The sequence below is a fragment of the Sinocyclocheilus rhinocerous genome, unplaced genomic scaffold (assembly GCF_001515625.1).
Source record: "Sinocyclocheilus rhinocerous isolate Xijiao unplaced genomic scaffold, SAMN03320098_v1.1 scaffold1252, whole genome shotgun sequence".
NCBI classification, from domain to species: domain Eukaryota; kingdom Metazoa; phylum Chordata; class Actinopteri; order Cypriniformes; family Cyprinidae; genus Sinocyclocheilus; species Sinocyclocheilus rhinocerous.
Window position 1 is genome coordinate 975,134 of NW_015640452.1, and position 6,265 is coordinate 981,398.

General features: G+C 38.3%; 1 long non-coding RNA gene across 1 annotated transcript; it reads right to left on the reverse strand.

Moving 5' to 3' along the window:
- Positions 1-833: 833 nt before the first annotated feature.
- Positions 834-4,472, reverse strand: LOC107752926 (uncharacterized). Its single transcript, XR_001641412.1, has 4 exons — positions 4,415-4,472; positions 3,169-3,380; positions 2,984-3,075; positions 834-1,006 (listed from the first exon to the last, which is right to left on the reverse strand). It is a non-coding gene; the product is annotated as an uncharacterized LOC107752926 (long non-coding RNA).
- Positions 4,473-6,265: the final 1,793 nt, after the last annotated feature.

The following is a 6,265-nucleotide window of genomic DNA, read 5'->3' on the forward strand; positions in this document are numbered from 1 at the left end:
TGCATTTATTTTTGGAGCGCTGATGCAGAGGCCCTGAACATCAAAGCAGAGTAAGCGTGTAAACCCAGCTGTAGCAAGTGTGTGAGTGAGTGAGAATGTGTGTCAGCAGATGCACTTTGCAGCAGGGTGCCAGATTTGCAGCAAGTTGCACTATCATCAATGGGTTAATGTTAACTTCGTCAGCTGGTCACGGATATGGACACCACCTGTCTCTGAAGACCTGAGATCCTTGTTGTCAATGGTGCATGAGGGCATAATCGTTTTCAAACAGTTATCCATCACTCCTTCTTTCATTCTGTTCTTTCTTTTCTGCTCTGCTCTCCCAAAGGAGCATGTATTGAGTAAGTATTTTCTCATCTTGTTAGAGCAAGTCAAGTCACCTTTATTTATATCGCGCTTTATACGATACTGATTGTGCCAAAGCAGCTTTACAGTGTCAAACAGGAAAATAGTTTGTTAATAATGCAAGATGATAATAACAAAGAGTCGTTTTTCCAGCTAAACTCAGTTCATTGATGATTCAATGATATCATCATCCAGTTCAGTTCTCTTCCAATAGTGTCTGTGCAATCAGTCAAGCGTCTCAAACTAAGCAAGCCAAAGGCGACAGTGGCACGGAACCAAAATTCTATCGGTGACAGAAATGGAGAAAAAAACATTGGGAGAAACCAGGCTCAGTCAGGAGGCCAGACGATACCAGCTTGGTGTGGTTTCATTCCTGACTGTAGCACAGTTCTGATTGGTCAGCAAGAGGAATATGATAATTAGGTGCTAAATAGAAAAATAAGGCATCCAGGATAGAAACCCAGGAAGAAAGAGGACAAAGCTGCATCTAAATGTGCTTTAATTGGCGTGAGGAGGGGTTTTACAGCAGTTTGGTATCAGAGAACTGTACAAGGTGCTTCTGAAGTTAACATGGTCACATGACCATAACCCCAGATACTGATCCTTCTCCACAGCACTAATGGTCTTGCCAGTAATAAAGATAACACAGTTTCCAGACTTCCTAAGTAATAAAACAAAACAGTACATAACTTCCTTGATCACTTCACACATAATCATTTGAAAATGTGAGGCAAGAAGCTAATAGTGTTATGATATTTCACAATTGCAGCTTTGTTTTTTTGTACTTTGGACTTTATTTCCTGTGATTTTAACTTTATGTCTCACAGTGTGACCTCTTATTTCAAATTTACCTTTTTTAATTTCCTATTTTTTCTTCTGTGGTGGAAACAGGTTTCTATATAAGCTAGTACAATTTAGAAATCTGGGTTATGAAAATCTGGATCAGAATTTCCTTGTCTGCTTGCTTGTTCTTACAATTTTGTGGTCCTGACCCTCAGCCAGGCCACCAGTGATTAATGTTGTGGTCATAAAGGGAAAGATCCTTTGAAACGTGAATCGCTTATGATGGAATTTACATCTTTGCAAGTTTTTGAAATATGGTTTAGCTACTTGAGAAATATCCTACAAAGAATAAAGTCATAAACAGTGTCCTAACCAAATAATCAGGCTTGCGAGATATGATTAATGTGTGAGTAGTGTAGCCTATTCCTCGCTTTCTTAAATCTTGTCTCCAGAATAAAAAAATATGTTTTATAGAGCTCAGTTCACAGCTCCCAGTTCACAGTTTTCACCTCAGCTGTTTTTATCTTATTTCACCTACGCTTATACATCACTCCTTCTTTCATTCTGTTCTTTCTTTTCTGCTCTGCTCTCCCAAAGGAGCATGTACTAAGCAAGCATGTTCTCGTCTCGTTAGAGCAGGAGAAGGGTAATAATAAGGTGCTAAATAGAAAAATAAGGCATCCAGGAAAGAAAACCAGGAAGAAAGAGGACAAAGCTACATCAAAATGTGCTTTGATTGGCGTGAGGAGGGGTTTTGCTGTGGTTTGGTATCAGAGAACTGTACAAGGTGCTTCTGATGTTAACATGGTCACATGACCATAACCCCACAGCACTAATGGTCTTGCCAGTAATGTAATAAGACAAAGAAGTTCATACCTGGTCACAAGTGTGAGGCAAGAAGCTAATTATTGTTAGTGTTGTAAATGGGAATTTTTGTTCCTCCTAAACTTTTGTTAGATGCTCTGTTTTTTCAATATACTGATCCTTTTGTTGCCTAGTTGCGGTTCATAATCACTATTTACATCAAGCTACAGTCTTCATCTGTCAGTCCAAGCTATACATGACACAATGCATTATTGACTATTTGAAGGATTAAATACAATTTCTCGTCACTTCCAGAGCATGTGTACAACAAAGAGGACAACTGAAGTCTGATTAACGTGTATACTTGCTGGATGAAACGGAGCTATAATCACATTATTCAGATCTGTTAGTCCGGTTTTGTAAAACATGGACTGTGTTGTCTGGTTGGATGTAATTTAAAGCACTGGCATCACATTTTAAAAAAGATCAATCATCACACACCTCTTTTCCTTATTTACTTGTGAGGGTGAGTAAATAATGATATCATCTTAGTAGGTATATTTAGTAGGAATTTAGTAGGTATATAGAAAATAATCAGGCTGCAAAGCAACAAAATGTGATTATTTTAAAGGGGGTGATTCTTTTCTATACCCACTGTGTGTGTGTGTGTGTGTGTGTGTGTATGTATATATATATATATATATATATATATATTAGTCTTTGTAGTTATGTTAGTTGATTATCCAGTCTCTTCAGCCGTCCACCAAGGTTGAGCACGAAGCCCTGGGACATTATACAGAGATCTCTGCCATACAGAGGCAAAGTGACCTTGCCGATGCCCTGCCTCATACCAGTCATAGGCCTAAACACATGCAAAAACACCAACTATATTAGCCTTTGTAGTTATGTTAGTTGATGTTGTTGTTTACACAGGAGTGACCCAAAGATAGTGAAATGGAAACAAACAAAGAAGCTTGAAATCATAGTTAGAGCTCATTAATTGGCCAGGCTAAGTGTCTTTGGATTGCTTTGTAAGCTCTGTTATATTTACATTTCTGTAACCATCTGCATTTCTTTCCTCAGCAGTCATATCTGTCGGGGTATGCAGTATTCCCTCTCTCCAGGGGGTCCCTTTAATTAAAACTGTGGATACAAAAAACGGAGAAAGAGTCCTATTAATCAAACTCAAACAGACCTGTGTTCAAAATCCACAACTATCCTTCTCCCTCCTCTCACCCTCCATCCTATTTATTCCTTCATTTTCTTCTTCTGTCTTTCTCTTTTTGCCCTCCATCTCTCGCTGCCTCTGAGCAGTCAGAAGAGCTTTGGAGGCCACACATTATACTGCACACATATACCAATACGAACACACATCCATGTACTGTCAAGCGCCGTGCCGTCCGGTTGTGTTGGGATTTGACTCTGGGCTCCAGCTGCCACTGAAGAAACTGAAATGAAATTGATTTGAATTTTTCAGCCCCAAAGAACAGTCACGATGGAGTTTTGAATGTTAACATAGCATTTCAAACACCAGTGGCATGTTTGTGAGTGTCTCTGCCCTCTGGACATTCAACTCATTCAACCAGTCAAGTAAAATTGCCAAGACTGAGGTTGTGTTTTTTTAAAGGTGCACTATAGAGTTTTTTTTTTGTTGTTGTTGATGAACACAATGGATTGTTCAAAAAAAAAAAATGACAGAGCCTGAAATAAAACTTGTATCAACATTAGATTGTTTTACAGAGATGGTGACAACTCTGATATTTAGAGAATTAAAAAAATGACCCTTTTTCTATCAAACAACAACAAAGATTCAATCAGTTCCTGAACAAAATCTAGTTCCACCCTATATATATACATATATATATATATTATAAATTTTTTTTGTGATCGATATGCTGTTTCACATGGTTTTATATCAAAATAGGGAAGAAAAGATGGATGCAATTTCCACTTCATGCAGAATTTAAGCTTGGCATTTTATAGTCAGTTCTTCCTTTTGCACGTTGACTTTAACATTAAGCTTGAGTTATCCAAACCAAATATGATTAACCATTAACCAATGTTAGAAAAAAGTAAAGACAGGACTGATATTCACATTGTTTTTCTATTTTTTCATAAAAAAATATTAGTGCATTAATAAAAATACTATTTATTATATTATATTATATTATATTATGTTATATTATATTATATTATATATCAGGAAACACAGACTCAGATAATACGCTGAAACAACACACAATGGTTTATTGTAACAATCAGTGCACTAGGTGAATATACAAGCAACAACAACAGAGCTTGTGAGGTAGAATAGTCCATGGATGAAGAAAAGTAGCACCACACACACTAATATTCCACAGTCGCTGGATATAACAGACAGTTATCTTATCTTTCAAGATGCTGGCGAAAACAAGGGGAGCTGGAGACTGGAGCAGTAAACTGGAGTTTCGGAGACAGGGAGAATATCACACATGTAAGTTACCCAGGTAAGTCGATTGCACGAATCAAGGAGTAGTCCTAGTCGTAGACCAGAAGCCAGAGATGTAGGTGCGGGCTTATATGCAGGGAGGAGGATGATGAGGTGATAGATTAGTGATAGGTGCAGATGATGACTGAATGAGTGCAGGTGTTGACAGGGAAGCATGTAGGGAAATGTAGTGCAAAGGTGGCAGGTTACAGTGAGATTGTGACTATTATTATATTATATTTTACTTTCATATTCTAAACACAAAATAAGATATTTTAGAAAATGTTTCAACTGTTTTTGTTCATACACTGAACTTCAGTGGGGTCCAAAACAACATTGACCCCCACTGGACAAAAAACACTGAGGTTTGAAATGACATGAAGGTGAGTAAATGATGATAGAATATTCATACGTAAATATTCATTTTGGGGTGATCTATCCCTTTAAGTCATTTTCATAGAAAGATGAGCTAGGAATAACAAGATTTGGTTCAGGTTAGGACACAGAAACCAACTTGATCAGCATGTAACTTACACAATCTGGTGGTTGGGAAAGAGTTCGACTAATGTTTCTTTATAACACGGGTATTGCATTTATTAGTCTTGGATCATTCAGTGGGTTAACATGAGCTCTGAATACGAGGTCACTCTACAAGGTCAAAATCAGACATTTTTGAAATCTCCATCTGCCAAAAAAATGCATGTGGTAATTCATAGTTACAGGAGGGTCAAGATGAAGTAAAAATGTCATGTCTTGAACTTTCTAATAAAGTTTCCATTACCACCATCTGAGATCTGGACGTGGGTTTACATCAGATGAGTTTATAGAGTCACAGGCCACTGCCTTTAATGGTATGTGAAAATAGAGGATTTGGGTAAATTTGGGGTGACATTAGGGCCCAGGCCCGGGCTGTGCGGCTCCCTGCTGAGGCCATGACAGTGAATTTGATGTGGGATTGTAGAGTTGTACTAACTCATTTCCCCTCTGTGTTCCCCAAGCTCCGCTCCTGGAGTCTTAAAGGAGCCCCATTGTGAGGGGTTGGATGTCACAGCACGGAATGCCCGGGTGATTTACAAAGACGCTCCTGTTCATTCCGACCCCCCTCTTTTCCTCTCTCCCACCTTCCCTCGCTCTGCCCTTCCCTCTCCATGTGCTCAGAGGCGAAGCCTGCTCAAATACAGGCTAAGTGATAGATGTGCTCTGTTACATGATCCACAGCACACTCCAACCCCTCTGATTCCAGCAGTACAGCACATTCCCAAAGACAAAGAGAACTTGGGAAAGAGGAAGTTCTTATACATCCACACATACATCGAGACCATGTGCATGCCCAAAGGACATTTTTGTCGCTCAGAGTTTGCTCTTTCATACAGTAACTTATTGGAGACTTAATGGAGTTTATGACTGTGTTTCATTTAATATATCAATCTTTTCGTAGATGTTTCTGCTCAAATTGCTCGACAGTTGACTTAAAAGGGAAAATTCTGTCATCATTTACTCATGTCGGTCCAAGCCTGCATTACTTTCTTTCTTATGTGTAACATAAAAGAAGATATTTTGATAAATATTTCAGTGTGTGTGTGTGTGTGTGTGTGTTTTACATTGATAGGTATCAATGGGCAGCAAAACTGTTTAATTACCAACACTCTTAAAGACAGTCATGCAGGCTTGGAGCAACATGGGTAAGTAAATGATGACAGAATGTTCATTTTGAGGTAAACTATCCCTTTAAAATTGGACACAAATGGTAATTATTAACATGCACTAATATTTGATATATAAAGTGAATGTTGGATGGAACAGTTCAGATCATTTGGTCTTAGAAGAATTTCGACTTTTGAAGAAGAAGAATTTATGACTTTTGAT